Source organism: Arvicanthis niloticus, unplaced genomic scaffold (assembly GCF_011762505.2).
Source record: "Arvicanthis niloticus isolate mArvNil1 unplaced genomic scaffold, mArvNil1.pat.X pat_scaffold_73_arrow_ctg1, whole genome shotgun sequence".
Lineage (NCBI taxonomy): Eukaryota > Metazoa > Chordata > Mammalia > Rodentia > Muridae > Arvicanthis > Arvicanthis niloticus.
This window is the reverse complement of record NW_023046343.1, coordinates 42,737-60,381: the sequence shown is the minus strand read 5'-3', so window position 1 is coordinate 60,381 and position 17,645 is coordinate 42,737. Positions and strand designations below refer to the sequence as shown.

General features: G+C 43.3%; 1 protein-coding gene, 1 long non-coding RNA gene and 1 pseudogene across 3 annotated transcripts in view; 1 reads left to right on the top strand and 2 right to left on the bottom strand.

Moving 5' to 3' along the window:
* The window catches only part of LOC117702382 (coiled-coil domain-containing protein 12-like), a 154,794-nt gene that overhangs the window by 134,843 nt on the left and 2,306 nt on the right, over positions 1-17,645 (bottom strand). The window lies entirely within an intron of this gene.
* Positions 33-1,150, top strand: LOC117702384 (uncharacterized). Its single transcript, XR_004606018.2, has 3 exons — positions 33-113; positions 255-326; positions 940-1,150. It is a non-coding gene; the product is annotated as an uncharacterized LOC117702384 (long non-coding RNA).
* Positions 2,004-8,604, bottom strand: LOC117702378 (nucleoside diphosphate kinase 6-like; annotated as a pseudogene). Its single transcript, XR_013070395.1, has 5 exons — positions 8,324-8,604; positions 7,203-7,305; positions 5,472-5,511; positions 4,928-5,088; positions 2,004-4,594 (listed from the first exon to the last, which is right to left on the bottom strand). The product of XR_013070395.1 is annotated as a nucleoside diphosphate kinase 6-like (transcript).

Here is a 17,645-nt window from a genome sequence, read left to right as displayed (position 1 = left end):
ACCAGGATGAGGACCCAGATACTCCCAAGTATTTGAGGTTCCGAGTGAAGAAGACTGTGTGTGCCAAGGCAATGCAGCAGATACCTGAGCAATGTGCCTTCAAGGAACAGGGGGTAAGGCAGAGGGGCTGGGGGTGGGAGTCCCTCTTGAGGAACTAGTCAAGGAGTCCCAAGGGAATATTTCCATCCAGCGGACTAGGGTTTAGGGGTTATGGCAAATGAATTCCAGTTTGACCATGGTTTTTCTCTTCTAAGGTGGTGAAGCAGTGTATGGGGACAGTCACCCTGAACCCGGCCTCAGATTCTTTTGACATCAGCTGTAATGGGGTGAGTGGGATGCAGGGGATGGTGAGGGGATGGAACATGGGTTATCCTGCAGACCAGTTAGTCCCTATTACTACCCAGAGCAGAAGAGAGCTCCCCTCCATCCCCTTGGCTCCTCCCTTGAGCCTGAACTTCAAGACTGTCATTCCCTGGAGTAGTGATTCAGTTTGGCTCTTCCTTGGGAGGCAGAGGCAAGAGGATCCCGATGGGTTCTAGGCCAGCCTTACCTACATAATTAGTTCTAGGCCAGACATGGCTACATAGGAACTTGTTCTGGATGCAGATTCTTAGATCTCACTAAGACTGACAGGACTCGAGGGTGAGGACTTTTTCACCTGGGGTTTAATACACTCTACTGGATATTCTGAGTCCTGCTAAATTGAAGTTCAGAGCATTCTCTTAGGGTACACTTTCTCAGACCCTTGGGAGCCCCTTGCTATTCCTAGGCTCCGGGTTCTCATCTTTTATTGGGGTTAAGGATCCAACTGCATGTCCCAAAGGCTGAATACGGTCCAGAGGTTCTTGGAGCATCCCAGAAGTATGGTCTAGGTGGGGAAGAATCTTGGGTGGCCCTGGAACCAGCCCCACAAGGAACCCATTTCTTCCTGGTACACAGCCTGGTATACAGCCCTTTCGGTTCAAGAAAGTTTCACGGCTGGCTGGACTCCTCCGGAAAGGTGGGGAGAAGATTGGTGAAAAGCTTAAGAAAATTGGCCAGAAAATTAAGGATTTTTTTTTTTTTTTCAGAAACTTGCACCTGAGACAGAGCAGTAGTCCTGCCTTGGCCTGTTTCTGGATCCCTAAAATAATAAACTTGGTAAAAGAAACTTCTCTCAGTGGCTTTTGTATTCATTGTCTTTACCTGTGGAGGCTTTCTGAGCACATGTGTGTGCTATAATTTTATGTTCTCTATGTGTGTGTGTGAGAAAGAGGAAGGTAACTGTCCATTCAGGAGGTGTATATAAGTCAGCAGGGCAAGAGGTCCACTTTCAAAAGGTTTATAGCCAGGCAGTGGAGTATTCATGTTTAATTCTAGCACTTGGAGGGGCGGGGCAAAGGCAGGTAGATCTCTGAGTTTGAGGCCAGCCTGGTCTACAGAGCAAGTTGCAAGATAGCCAAGGGCACACAGAAAAGCCCTGTCTTGAACCCTCCCCTCTCCCTCCAAAAAAAGATTCATTAGCTGGGTAGTGATGGTATATAGCACTTGCAAGTGAGAAGCAGTTGGATCTTTGGGTTCAAGGCCAGCTTTGTCTATAGAGTTAGCTCTAGAACAGCCAGAGCCAACCAGAGAAACTGTCTTTTTATTTATTTATTTATATTATTATTTTGTTTATTTGGTTTTTTTTGTTTTTGTTTTTTTTTTTGTTTTTTTTTTTTGTTTTTTTTTTTTGTTTGTTTGTTTGTTTGTTTGTCGAGACAGGGTTTCTCTGTATAGCCCGGGCTGTCCTGGAACTCACTCTGTAGACCAGGCTGGCCTTGAACTCAGAAATCCACCTGCCTCTGCCTCCCAAGTGCTGGGATTAAAGTCGTGCACCACCACTGCCTAGAAGGCTAGAAGAGACGTCAGATCTCCTGGAACAAGAGTTACAGGTAGTTGTGAACTGCCAGATGTAGATGCTGGGAACTAAACCCAGGGACTTCTGCAAGAATAATAAGTGCTCTTAACCACGGATCCGTCTCTCGAGCCCCTAAACATTCATTTATTGCTTACCTACATTTGACCTAATATATGACTGTCAGGTAAAATATTTTTAGGAATGGTGGTGGTGGTGCACATCTTTAGTCCCAGTACTGGAGAGGCAGAGGTAGGCAGATCTCTGAGTTCTTATGGTTTTCAAGTCCCCTTGGCCACTGTAAGACCTGAGTGATCTCAGGGGTTTCTTTAGGTCTGTGGCTCTAACCACAGCCTCCACACTTCCCTGGGTCTGAAGCTTGGTATTCAGAAGGCTCGTAGAACCCACAGGTGACCAACATTTTGACTCCATCTGGTCACCTTGGGGCAAGTGTCTAGCTCCACCTGTGGTCCTGTTGGCATTCAGCCAAGACTCTTCATATTGACTCTTCATAGTCAATACCAGGAACCACCAGTTCCTAGAGCTGAACTTCATGCAGACATTCCTCTAGGAAGAGTCACAGAAAACAATGTCCTAGTGAGCTCAGAAAAAGAGGAAGTCAAGACAACCACACCCCAACAGAAAAACTCAACACAAAAGACACAACACAAACCATCACCAATGGCCTGGTACCAACCAAACCACTCCCTATAAGGGAGTTGGGACTTACAGCTTGGTTCTTGACTAAGGGTCTTATCCTCAGAGTGTCTGTCAGAAGCTCTTTCATTGGACACAACTTTGAATCCAATAGTTTTGATGTGTTCCTTGTATCTGGCTGTGTCTATCTGGAACTGCATGTGCCTCCTTTGAGTTGGCCTGATTCCATTTGCATTCTAACCTGCTTTCTTCCTCTGTTTCAGTGTAAATTCATCATTTGAATTTGCTTCTAACTGGACAACCTGATGTGGTCTTATTTTTATGTTGTTTCATCTGGTGGTGGTGTTATTGTTATGCTCATATATTTATTCTGAGGAATATTTTTAAATTGCTTTTTTAAAATCTCAAGTTTTAAGTTACATGTATTTATTTACTTGGGGTTATGCATAACTAATTACGTCTGCAATGACTACTTCCAAATAGACTCACATTCTGAAATATTTGGAATTAGGAATTCAGCTTATAAGCTGGGGTAGGGAGTACAATTTGGGCGACAAGTGTTCTAAAGTTAACATCTTTGAGATACTGACCTATGACAGCATGTATCAACTAGGAATTTGGGCTTGCAACTGTACATGTGTGTTGAAATGGGATGGCCTAGAACAGTGGTTTGACGTTCTATCTAGATCTTAGCTTGAGCAGTGTGCTCAGATCTCATACCTGGGTGTACTGCTTGGTAGATACCTCTAGTTGTGGATGTGCACCTCAGATGTGGACATCAGGCCTTAGAGCTGAATGTCACTGCAGAGCCTCTATTCCGTGTGTTCAATACTAGCCAGTCCTCTCCCTTGGACACAGCCCTGTGCTGAGGAACATACAGAAACCCACTTATCTTTACCTTCCTAGTGCTGGCATTAAAGGCATGTGCCACCACATCCCAGAATCTTTATCCTCTAACTCAGGCATAAGCAAAAGCTTCCTGAACTGTAATATGGGCCAGCCCTCTGGGCACCTGAAACAAGTTGTGTTGAGCAGCTCAGGATGACCAACCATAATCAATTCACCTGATGAATATAGCTGTGCAAATGACCCTGGCTGAAAGTAACAGAAGCAGTCAGCTGACAGATAACCAGGGATGTTCTTCGGCATTTTAGACCGATGACGTTTGCTGTGATGTTGCAAAGAATTAACTGTTGTGTTGATATAGTGGAGGTATAACTGCCTTTAGTACCTCTGTGGAAATCAGAAATCCTGTCTTATTACCCAGCCTCATTAAAACACACCTTCACTGGGCAGAGGCACAGAGGCACCTTGGAGCAAAGAGGTGCTTCTGCCTAGGACACAGCCCTGTGCTGAGGTCCATAGCATGGTTTGAGTCCACACTGAACTTTCCTAGGACACAGCCCTGTGCTGAGGTCCACAGCATGATTTAAGTCCACACTGAACTTGGTGAGTGATTGTGTTTATGTGCTACATAACCAACTCACTGAGAGAGTCTTACAGGAGTCTCTCTTGAGCACAGATCAGAAACCTGGCTTCAGGGTAGATGCAAGGACTCCCATGAAGGACAGAGAGAAAGCCTGTACAGGAATACTGCCAGCCTGGAGCATTCGGTAGCAAAGAGTTTACTAAGGAAGCCAGGTCAGATGCTGGTTACACAGGCACTGCATTTTCCTGACTAGTCAACAGGCTGCTCTTTCTGGAGGAAGGAGGACTGTCCTTTGTAAAAAGAGGCGTCACCATCCTTCCTGAACACCCATGAATACTCCACAGAAGAGGTAGATAGAGGTGGACTACAGCAGCTGAGCTGTGGGTGGCTAGACCTTCCAGCAGGAGGTGAGGTCCAACAGGGACAGTGCCTTCAGCCACCTTCTCAGGGACTGATAGGACTTTATTAGGCTGGTTTGGGCCCTCCTGTTTCAGCTGCACAGTGGATGCCTTCCTCTGGACTGTAGTGCACAGGACCACAGCTTAGCTGGGGTTCTTCCTCCTCATACCAGCGCTGTTCACTGAAGTCAGGGAAGAAGGCTGCAATCTCTCTGCTGGCGGAAACCACAGAGTCTATGAGAAGAGGAGAGGCAGAGAAGAACTACTTAGGAGGTTGAGGCAGGAGGACTGCAAGATTGGGACCATGGCTCAGAGAATAAAATAAATAAGAGAAGGGGCCATCACAGGGAATGTAGGGTAAAGATAAGCAAGACTCAGTCACAGTCAGGCTCAGAAATATGAACCACTCAGTCCCGGGATATATAAAGAAAGCTCACAGGCCACATGGCTGACACAGCTACAAAGGGCCAGAAATATATGAGACACAGCTCACTGGAGAGAGCACGGACTGTCAGTCTCCCACTTGGCTTCCTCACCTGTGGCTGTGGATGAGAGGTTTAGACTCACCTGAGCCATGGGTGGCATTTCGGGTGTCAGTGAGGCCCAAACTCCCACCAATTGAATCTGGGGCTATATGGCATGCTCGAAATACTCTGGTGGGTCCCATCAGTGTCCTCCAAAGTTGGATGGCATCTTTGTGGGCAAGGATGTAGGCTCGGATTGGCCCACTGGGAATAAAAAAAGGGATATGATCACTTAGTCTAGAACATGTTTGTGAGCAGGGCAAGAATAAAAGTGAACAGTACATTCTGAGGGTTCCTTTCCCTTCTAGTGAGCACTGATGCTGGTGTAAGAAAGTGACGGGCAGAGGTGACTACTGATGTGCAAGAAGTGATCAACAGGACTGCTAGGCAGCAACAACAGTGCTCCACCCCAGTGCTCCACCCCGGCCACTGGTCCAGCAACTACAGAACAGGTGCCCACCGGGTTGGTGTAGCACAGCCATGTTTTTTTAGGCTTGACAGTGGTAAGTGAAATCGACAGTTCTATTCACAGGGAAGAGGAGGTATCTCACAGCACGTAAAGATAGCAGGACCAAAATTAGAAGTACCTTGTCATGAATTCCACCAACCGCTGATAGAAAAAACGCCCTGCTAAGAGAGAGTACCTTCAATGGAGACCGTGGTGCTCAAGAGAAGGTTCTCACTTCTCACTCCCTATAATGTCACACCGTTAGTTTATAGAGAAATAACAAGAAGCTTGGAGTCTGACATTTCTGAGTGTGGAAGCAGACTGCCACTCACAATCTGTATGGTTTTGATCAATTCGTTACCTTCTGTAACTTGTCTTCCCACTTCTGTGCCCTGAGGATATAACATCAACTCCCTATGATTTGGGAAAATTTTTTACTTTTCTTTGTGTGTGTTTGTGATACAGAGAGAGAAACAGAGAAAGAGAGAGTCAGAGGGAGAGTCTCTCTACATAATCCTAGCTGGCATGAAACTCAATATGTACCAAGTTGTCCTTCAACTCACAGAGATCCACCTGCCTCTGCCCCTTGAGTGCTGTATATTTTTTTCTGAAAAAAAAAAAAAACAAACAAACAAAAACAAAAACAAAAACAAAAAAAAAAACCCAAAACAAAAAAACACCCCCCCTCCCAAAAAAAACAAAGCAAAACTCTTTTCCTGTGTTGTACGTACCTTTAACCTTTAACTTTGTCATTTAAGAGGCAGAGCTTCTGTGAGTTTAAAGGTAGCCTGTAGCCTGGTCTACAGAGTGAGTTCCAAGGCTACACAGTGAGATACTGCCTCAAAAAAAAAAAAAAAAAAAAATGTTGGGCAATGATGGCACATGCCTTTAATCCCAACACTTGGCAGGCAGAGGCAGGCGGATTTCTGAGTTCGAGGCCAGCCTGGTCTACAGAGTGAGTTCCAGGACAGCCAGGGCTTTACAGAGAAACCCTGTCTCGAAAAACCAAAAAAAAAAAAAAAAAAAAAAAAAAAAAAAAAAAAAAAAAAAAAAAAAAAACAACTGATGAAGGATAAGGTTTACTGAATACACCGCCTGCAAGGAGCAGGGGGCAGTACCTAGAACACCACCTGCCTTTTCTAAGTCTGAGAAGATTAAGTGAAATGCTAAGTGAAATGCTAAGCATAAGGGAAACACTTGACACAATAAATGTTCACTCAGTGTTAATTACTGATATTTCCAAGACATAATATTACGTTTCTGATTGGAACTCTACAGGAAATCTCTTCTAGGAATAGAAAATCCCGATTATAATGAGAAGTTTGTGCGAAACAAACAAGAAGAGTCAGGGAGATGGCTCAGCCAGGAAAAGGCCTGCATTAAAGGAATGAGGACCAGAGCTGGAGTCCCAGAACACATACACATGCCAGACATGGGGCACACATTGGCAAACCAGAGCTTGAGGCAGGTAGATACTTGGGGCTCAGGGACAAGCCAGCCTTATCTACATGTCAAGTTCTAGGCCAGAGATGGGACCCTGGTTGAGGGAAAAAAGTGGATGATGCCTGTGTCTGACATCTACAGCTGTCCTCTTGCCTGTACATGTATACATGTGCACTTCATACACATATATGCACACGTGCACACACACACACCACGAACATGCACATACATGTGCACACACACACCACAAACATACACACACATGTGCATATACACCACGAACATGCACACACATGTGCATACACACCACGAACATGCACACACATATGCACACACCACGAACATGCACACACACATGTGCACACACACACACACACACACACACACACACACACATCTACACCATAATATCGACTACTGGCCTTACCTTCATGCTCTCAGTAAAACTTCCTGCAGTCCTCAGGCTTCCACTGCAGTTCTCTCATTCGTACAATGAGGAACTTGTTGCTCAGAATCTGCTGATGAACAGCCTAGAGAACCAATCATCCCAGAGAGAAAATCAGTCAGGACTCAAGCTGTCCAGAAAGATTAATTAAGTGTCTATTCCACTGAAGAGTTATGTTGAGTACCCTGCCACCCACGCTCATGTATTAAGGTCAGCTGATGGCACTTTTGCAAGGCCCTGTTAAATCTGAGAAGGTGGCCTTCCTGAAGGTGACATCATCAGGAGAGTGCTCTTGAAGGGGACCCTGGGACCTGAGTCTGTACACACTTCATACCCCAGCCAATGCTGCGAGCACTTCTCAACAGTGTTTATCCTCAACACAGGCTCAGAGACACAGGGCCAAGCAGCTCTGGACTAAAACCCAGGAACCTTTAGGTAATGAATCTTCCCTTCGTTTATGTGTGGCCCAGTGGTAGAAAGCTGATTAACAAATAGAGTGGGTCAGAAGAAGAGGGGCAAAGGTCAAGGTCTGAGTTATATTGCTAGAGCATGAATGTAGGGTACTTGGAGACAGGAAGTAATGTCCCTAGGCCCCACCACCCAGAACAGCTTGCTATTCTTTTGAATGGCCCTTCCCCGTTTTCCTCATTCTTTCTACACCATCACATTTGATTAAAACCTCTGCAGCTTAGTCACATGCTCTGATCAGAAAGTTCTGGGTGGTTTCTACTATGGAACAAAGTATGTGTACCTCAGCCCAGCACTTACCTCTTCTCTCTGGTTCTGCCACCCTGGCCAGCCAGCCCTGCATCAATGTCTCCCTTCTTCTCTCCTGGCATTATCAGTTTGTTCATCCTTTGAGGCCTGAGTCCTACCATTCTGGAGTGATGTATACTGTATTTCCTGCTGTTTCCACACTACAGGGAGCCTGCTGAGTTCTTAACCTTACGATAAATAACCGTCTAGTTCTCGGGAGAAACATTTCCTAATACTAGAATTCACTCATCTCTTGTCACTCTATCTCACGTTGCCTGGACTCTTTTTCTTGTCAATTCCATTCACTCTACCATTTCAGATGGTTGTAGTGCTTTCCATGTACTGACCATCAGCTCAGGTCTTCCACCCTTGTCCTCAGGTCTGAGAGTGTGACAATGTTTGTTATGTAAGGGGATTTTGAAGATACGATTTAGGTTACTAATAAGTTGATTCTGCTTTAGCTAAATCACCTGCTTGGATTAAATAGTCACATAAGGGCCAGCAAGATGGCTCAGTGGCTAAAGGTGCTTGCTGTCAACCCTGATAACCCAAGTTCAGTTCTCAAAATCCACATTGTGGAAGCCAAGAAACAATTTTCCTTAAGCTGTCCTCTGACCTGCACACATACATCATGATACACACACATGGCTGTCATTCTTTCTCTCATACACACATAAAACAAACAGATAAATAAATGTAATAAAAAATCACACAGCCCTTTGAAAGCAGTTTTCTCTGGCCAGGGTTGAAAGTTAGAGAGGTCTAAAGAATGTGAAGGACTAGCTGCACCACTGCTGTGTCTGACATGTGTGAAGAATGTGGTTATCTCTGGAAGAGCTGGCCCTGCCTGACGGCTGGCAAGTGCAGAGCTTGTGTGAACCACACTCTGTCAGCAGCCCAGCAATCCTGGAGTTGGAAAACCCCTAGACATTTTTTTAATTTTTATATTTTCTGAGACATGGTTTCTCTGTGTAGCCCTGGCTGGCCTGGAACTCATTCTGTAGACCAGGCTGGCCTCGAACTCAGAGATCTGCCTGTCTCTGCCTCCCGAGTGCTGGGACTAAGGAGTTCACCACCATCACCTAGGTAATCCCTATCTTGTCTTTGGGCTCAAGAGACCCTAAGCAGGAGATACCCCAGGAAAACCTACTGGACCTCTAAACTATGAAATTGTGAGATAATAAACATGTATGATTTTTAAAAATTATTTTTATTATCTTATGAAGTGTTTTGCCCTTAAGTAGTTCTGTGTAGCATGTATGTGCCTAGTGTCTGAGGAAGCCAGAGGAGGGCATTGGATTCCCTGGAATTGGAGGTACAGATAGTTCTGAGCCAACATATAGGTTCGGGGAATTAAACCCAGATCCTCTGGAAAAATAGCCAGTGTTCTTAAGTGCTGAACTATCTCTCTAACCTGAAGTGAGTGTTGTTTTAAGCTGTCAAATCTGGAATATAGCAACTTGTAACTGATATGTATGTATAAACATATATACATATGTATTATATAAAACTAATTAGTTTCATATATATATATGAATATATATATATATATATATATATATATATATATATATGTTAAACTAATATTAACACACACATATACAAAGAGAGAGACTGAGACTAGATTTTTTTTTCTTTTAAATTGGGGCTGGGCATGATGGAATTCATCTTTAATCCTGGTACTCATGAGTTCTAGGCCAAACTGGTCTACACAGCAAGTTCCAGGCTGGCTGTAGCTACACAATAGCCTTGTTCCAAAACAAAGAAAAGAGAAAAATTGAGCCAAGAAGATGGTTCAGTGGATGAAGGCATTTGCTGTGCAGGCATGAGGACTTAGTGCTCATATAAAATAAATAAAAATAATGCAAAACCTTCTATTTCTTGTCTTTTAGATATGCTGTAACTCTCTAAAAGTACAGTCTTCTTAGGGTCAGACTCCATGGCCCTTGGCTTTTTTTCTTTTCTTATCTTTTTCTGAGACGGGGTTTCTTTGTATAGCGGGTGCTGGATCCTCTGGAACTAAAGATGGCTGTGAGCCTAGACCTGGGTGTTGGGAATATAACCCAGGTTCTCAGGAGGAGCAGTCAGTGCCGTGCCCTTAACCACTGAGCCATCTCTTTAGTGTGAAAATCTATCTATTTATGATGTTTTGCCTGTTTGTGTATGTCTGTGTGCACCATGTGTGTGCCTGGTGCCAGTAGAGGCCAGAAGGGGCTGTCAGCTGGAACTGAAGTTGCAGATTGTTTTTTGAGCCACCGTGTGGGTTCTGGTATCGAACCCAACTCCTCTGCAAGATCAGTGAGTGGTCTTAAACACCAAACTATCTCTCCAATCTGAAAGTTCATTATTATTTTTTTTTTTTGTCTGTCTGTGTGTCTTGTTGGTAAAAGCACGAGTCCATTTCTGCTTTCACGGGATGAGAATAGCTTCTAGTCAGGCACCTTGTTTTAATCTTACTTCCCAGGCAGGCCAAGCCCAATTTTACTTTATATCATACCTCTGGAGTATAAGAGACCTCCCATGAGCTTACTCTTTCTTCTGCCTTCGTGGTATCTGCACTCACATACAACACACACAGTGGAAGACTAGTTGCATAATTTACATTTGTTTCAACCATTCTCAACAATAAGCCAGCATAATCAAAGGACAGATTAGGTAAGGAGGATGCAGGGCTTTATTTGGAACTGGTGTTAAGAAACCAGGCAGTAGTGTCACACACTGTTAATCCCAGCACTCTAGAGGCAGAGGCAGGTGGTGGATCTCTGAGTTTGAGGCCAGCTTGGTCTACAGTGAATTCCAGGACAGCCAGAGTTGCACATTGAGACCCTATCTAAACAACCCCCCAACCATTGCAAAACAAACAAACAAACAACAAAAAAAAAAAAAACGACAAAAAGGAGTGGCTGGTAGGTAGAGGTCAAATAGGTCTATCGATAATCTAAGGAGCTACTGCAAACAGTAGCTTAATGTGGCAACCAAATATGCCTGCCTTCTAATTCTGTTACTTCAACACTATATTAGGGTTCTCTAGAGTCACAGAACTTATGGATAGTCTCTGTATATAGTAAGGGAATTTGTTATGATGACTTACAATCCATAGTCCAACTCCCCAACAATGGTCAGCTGTGAATGGGAAGTCCAAGGATCTAGTAGTTGCTCAGTCCCACAAGGCTAATAGAGTGTAACAGATATACTGGCAAGTAAATGCAAGGAGAAGAAGAGCAAATCTTCTTTCTTCCAATGTCCTTATGTAGGTCTCCAGAAGAAAGTGTGGCCCAGATTAGCGGTGTGTACCACCAAGCCGGGATCTGTGATTTGTTTTGTCCCAGGCTGACCTTGAACTCAGAGGTCTCCTTGCCTTAGTCTCCTGGGATTCATAGCCACTATGCCACAAGATCTCCATGTCAAGATCTAGGTCAGAAACTTGTGTCTCCCAGCCTCAAGATCTGGATCACAGGTGAGCAGTCCAGTTCTGGATTGTAATACATTCCAGATATAGTCAAGTTGAGAACCAGTACAGTAGCCATTACAAATACTGGTGTATTTGTAATGAACCTCACTTGAAACAACAGCAAGAATAAACATGTGCATCATTACCAAAACATTCAAGACTACTGGGGCATCACCTTACATCCACGTAGTTAGAAAACAACTCAATGTCTAGATTCTAGTGGTTCTTAGGCAAAAGTTTGTCCTGGTTTTCAGTTCTTAATGTTGCTAAGACTCCAACAGATTTGATGATAATTATGAAACGGTAAAGGGCCTGAGAAGATTTCAGTTCAGTTTCCCTGGGACTTGGAGTTCTATGGTAGTTAGTCTCCATCTTGCAAATCTAAACTCAGTTGGGGAAAATCACTTATTAAGAGGTTAATAGTGGGCCTGGAGAGATGGCTCTGGAGAGAGCGGTTAAGAGCACTGACATCTCTGACAGAGGTTCTGAGTTCACTTTCCAGCAACCACATGGTGGCTCACAACCATCTGTAATGGGATCTGATGCCCTCTTCAAGTGTGTCTCTGAAGAAAGCTGCAGTGTACTCATATAAATAAAAAGTAAATAAATCTTTAAAAAAAAAATGAATAGTGGGTTGGCAAGACGGTTCAGTAGATCAAAACATTTGCCACCAAGCTTGATAACCTGAGTATAATCTGCAGGATACACATGGGATGAGATTCATCCCTCAGCCACAGGTTGTCTCTGACCTGCACATGAATGTGTGATGCTCATGTGCACACACACAATAATCAATGTAATAAAAAAATCAGTAGCTGGAGAGATGGCTCAGTGGTTAAGAGCGTTTCCCACTCTTACAGAGGACCGGGGCTCAGTTCCCATTGCCCACAGTTTATATAAAACCTACTGACTGCTCATATGTAAATGTGTAGGGATGAACACTTGGGATGGAATGAGCTATCAGAGAACTTCCCCCTAGAGAAAACTGATTCTCTCTGCTGGCATTGATTAGCTCTTAATCTTGCTGGTGGTGGGGAGCTTAAAAAATATCTTCCATCTATATCAGCATGTCACGTGATGTCATTATGCAGGTCTTGTTTAGGGAAGCATATTTCATGGGGCACAGTTTCCCTGACCTGCTTCATCCAGTCCAGCTTAAGATTGTTTTGAGTCTTAGATCCCTTAACTGGGAAGTATTTAGAAACACCATTATCACCAGGAATCACTCCAATATTATACTTAAATTTTCTTTCAGCAAAACTCCGAGTTCCAAGTTGGAGACCTGGCTCAGTGGTTAGGAACACGTAGTACTCCTGCCGAGGATCCAAGTGATTCCCAGCCTCATGTCAGGTTCTCAAGCTCTGAGGAGACCCACACCTTGGGTTTTTGTAGGCACCTGCACGTACTCACACTTAGACACATATACATGATTTAAAAAATCATCAGGCTGGAGAGATGGCTCAGCGGTTTAGAGCACTGACTGCTCTTGATCCTCTTGGTCCTGAGTGGTGGTCCATGGTGGCTCATAACTATCTGTAATGGAATCTGATGCCCTCTTCTGGTGTGTCTGAAGACAGCTACAGTGTACTCAAATAAATACATCTTTAAAAACAAATCTTTGGAGCTAGAGAGGTGGCTTAGCAGTTATGAGCACCTCCTATTCTTACAAAGGTTTGATTCCTAGCATCCATATGGTGGCTCACACCATTCGTAACTCCACTCCTGAGAACTTGACACCTTCTGGCTTCTGCAGTATCACAAATGCTTATGGTACACAGATACATAGTACACAGTACCCTTTCTAGTGTAGTTGTTATGAGACATGCTGAGAGCTATACTGCTCACAGGACACATATCAAACTCAGTGATGACCAAAGCCCACAGCTTGTAGACATTGCTGCTACTGAGATATTTATTCCCACATTGTACATTTCATTGGATATTTGGTCACAATTTATGTGAAAATATAGAGAAATGAGAGCATTGAGTATCTGATATATTGAAAAGGTTCTTGCCAGGCGGTGGTGGTGCACACCTTTAATCCCAGCACTCAGGAGTCAGGGGCAGTTGGATTTCTCAGTTCAAGTCCAACCTGGTCTACACAGTGAGTTCTAGAATGGCCAGGGCCACACAGAAGCCCCGTCACAAACAAACAAACAAACAAACAAACAAACCCTACCCACTCCCCCAAAAGGAAAAGGTTCTTATTAACTGAGAAAATGTTTACCAGCCAAGTTTATGCTGAGAATCATTTATTGAAGAAATGAATGAATGAATTTGAAGCAAGTATCTTCTACTACCAAGTTGTTCTTCTCAAGGAGCTGCTCTCTTTCAACACTCCCTACAGCTTCGTACACAATAGTGTACTCTACCACTGAACTCCAGACCCTGGCTCCCAAATTGGGAATCTTTGAAGAGTCAGTCATACTCCACACGGCTCTCTGAGAACTCAGTAACTTTTATTAGGGTTCAAACTCATCTGAGGAGTGTTCCTGTAAGAGAAATGTTTGCTTAGAGGAACTGAAGTCAGATTAAGAGAAAAGCCAATGCATTGGTAACCACACATACCCACAATCCAGCAGGAGGGTGCTGAACACTGAACTGGGGCTGACTAGAGACATTCTGATCTCATTGCAGGATAAAAAGAAAGCAGAGTAGATATAGGCAGAGAGGAAAAGCAAAGGACGTGGCTGCCTATGTGATTCTGAGGACTCCACTCCAGCAGAACAGATGGGGAGTCGAAGCATTATATTAGAGGTGTGTGGTACCCTGGGATAGAACAGGGGCTGCATGAGGAACAGAATGGGAAACTGATGTCCATATTCAAAGTTTAGCCCTATTGATTTTCAGCTCAGTGTATGAGGTAAGTAAGTCTTTCCAGACCTCTGCTTCTTTGAATATGAGATGTAGCTAAGAGCTATGACTTTAAAGATTCTGTGAGGGATCTGGGAGAGGAGATAACAGTAAAGGGGGTGATAGTAGGCAGGAAACAGGGTTGGGGATAAGTGACAAGGACCAGCCCTCCTCCTGTTATATGATACAGATAGAGAACTTGTGCAAGGCTGTGGGGAGGAATGACAACCCATTTATTCAGTCTCTTGCTTCACACCATGAAACACTGCCATAGGCATGTATGTCACTTTGCAAAGCTGAGAACATTTCTTTGTACTTTTCAAGGTTTGGAAATACTGGTCCATAAGATACATATGTACTCAATTTGTTACACTGTCTAAAACCTGGTTGTTCTCCACAATGACTTTAAGTCCTCCCTGCTCCCAGCCATTGTGAGACTACTGCCCTCTTGTCTCCACCAGCACTGATAATGTCCCAGCCTTTCCCAGTATAGCTGGTAAATTGGAATGCCATTATTGTTTCAGTTTGAATTTGTCCAGTTATTCAAGAGCATTTGACCAGGCTTTGCATGTTAATTAGCTCATGATCAAACCCAAGAGCACATCCTGTCCCTAATTTTTGTTTTAGAAACAAGGTTTTACAGTGGAGGCAAGGCTAGCCTCAAAATTACAATCCTTCTGCTGTAGCTCTCAGGTGCTAGCATGTCAGATGTGACTATTTCTTCTGTAAAACTAGTCTTTGCCTATTTTTCTGTGAGTTTTTCTGAATATTAAGGTACAAGTGCATGGCTTTAGTCCCAGCACTCTGGAGGCAGAGGTCGGTGGTTCTCTGTGAGTTCAAGGTCAACCTGGTCTACATAGAGAGTTCCAGGACAGCCAGGGCTACTTAATGAAACTATCTCAAAAAATAAACAAACAAACAAACAAACACCCCAAGGGGCTTGGGGTGCTTAAAGGAAGAAAGAAGAGATACATATCCTTGTTTTCTGCCTGAGATTTGGGATGTTGGGGTGGGAACATTTCCTTCCAGGTTCTGCCAGCTGTCTACTAACTTACCCGCGGTGTTCATTATGTACCAGAGATCTGGCATCAGCTGGAGTAATCATAGGAATATAATATTTTCTAATACAGTTTTAGAGAAAACTAACATAATCTTAATGTTTAACTCAAAATTTAGGAGAATGGATTGTTACCCTGTTGAGTTATAAATTTTTATTTCCTGCTTTACTCTTAAAAATGAAAAAGGAAAAGAGACTTTACTTACACATGGTCCATCATGCACTTTAATTACAGTTCTGTCTTCATATCTGGAAAAAATTATATTATGAAATCATTGTTTGTTTTTTATATGTATGTATGTATGTATGTATGTATGTATGTATTTATCTATTTATTTATTGAGGCAATGTTACTGTGTATAACAGTCTGGCTGTCCTGAAAGTCAGTCTGTAGACCAGGCTATCCTGGAACTCAGAGATAGCCTGCCTCTGCCTCCTGAGTGCTGGGACCAAAGGTATGCACTACTACTAGCTGGCTTGAAATGATTATTTTTGTTTTGTGGTATGCCATAAACCATGACACACCAGTTCTTTCTTGGTGGGACCAGGACAAACAAAGTTAAGAAAGAAATATTTTGTTAATAACTCTGAACACACACACACACACACACACACACACATATCTGATGCATTTATTTTATGTGTATGTGTGGTTTGCCTGCATGTATGTCTGTGTACCCATGGAGGTTAGAAGAGGGTGAGTTTGGACAGCTTACAATAGCCTGTGATTCTAGCTCCAGGGGATCCAGTGACCTCTTCTGGCTTCCATAGGCTCCTGTATTTACTAATAATGCTATGCTATTTACAAGTGCTATGTGTCTACACATACACACACATAAAAAAATAAAACAGTTCTTTTTGCTGTTGTTTTTTTTTTTTTCAAGACAGGGTTTCTCTGTATAGCCCTGGCTGTCCTGCTCCTGCCTCCCAAGTGCTGGGATTAAAGGTATGTGCCACCACGGCATATATATGTTTAATGAGACCCTGTTTCAACTAAAAAGACAAACTGGAATCCATGTGAAGAAACAGCCAGTACTGGGCAGCTCTTATGAAGCTAGAAAACACAATGAAATATATATTGTATTTGTATATCTTTTCCTCCAGATTTAAAAGACAGTAATAATATTTATGCCTGTGTTAACTGGTATACAATGGATAAAGGCATAGATGGTATGGCAGTGACAGCTCAAAAAAAGGAGGGAATATCTAATAGTTTCATTTGTAATTGTTGTGAATCCAGATTAGATTGCTTTAATGTAGGGGTTGGTCTTGTGTGCTGTGTATTCAGATGCTGACTTCTGTACCCCAAGGTCAAGTTGCAGTCTGGACATGGGCATTTTATTGACCAGTGTGCTGTAAAGAATGTTCCCCAATAATCCCTGATTCAATAATAAAAAGCTAGAACCTGTGATTGGGCAGGGAAGAGAGGAAGGGGGAACTTCAGGTCAAGTGAGGGCATCTCAGACAGGGAGAAGGATAGACCATGAGGATGGACCATGAGCATATGACCAAAAGAAGCTTGCTCTGAGGACACACATGGAACAGAGCAAGACTCAGTTGGCAAGTGTGATGGTTTGTATGTGCTTGGCCCAGGAAGTGGCACTATTTGGATGTGTGACTTTGTTGGAGCAGGTGTGTCACTATGGGCATGGGCTTTAATACCCTCAACCAAGCTGCCTGGAAGCCAGCCTTTAGATGAAGATGTAGAACTCTCAGCTCTCCCTGCACCATGCCTGCCTGGATGCTGCCATGTTCCTGACTTGATGATAATGGACTGAACCTCTGAACCTGTAAGCCAGCCCCAATTAAATGTTGTCCTCAGAAGAGTTGCCTTGCTCATGGTGTCTATTCACAGCAGGAAAACCCTAAGACAGCCAATAATGGTGCATTTATCTGGTTGTTAATAGTTGGGTTAGAATAGCTCAGAACCTGCCTGACATCGAGCCAGCAGCTTGTTAATAAATTATGTCTTTTACTTGGGAGCTAAAAGGGAATGACAGAGTTGGGCAGACTCCCCCCATCCCCAGTAAAATTACTGCTGCATTGTAAAGTTTGTTTGTGACCCAAGGGCAACTTCTAAGAGAATATTTAATTTCCTTAATTAATTTGTTTTAATTTTTCTAGAAAGGGTAGTTTTTTTTTTCTTTTTTCTTTTCTTTTTTTTTATTTTTATTTATTTATTTATTTATTTATTTATTTATTTTATTTTATTTATTTTTTTTTTTGTAGCCCCTGTTGTCCTAGAACTCAGTATGTAGACCAGGCTGGCCTGAAATTCAGAGCTCTGCCTACCTCTGCCTCCCAAATG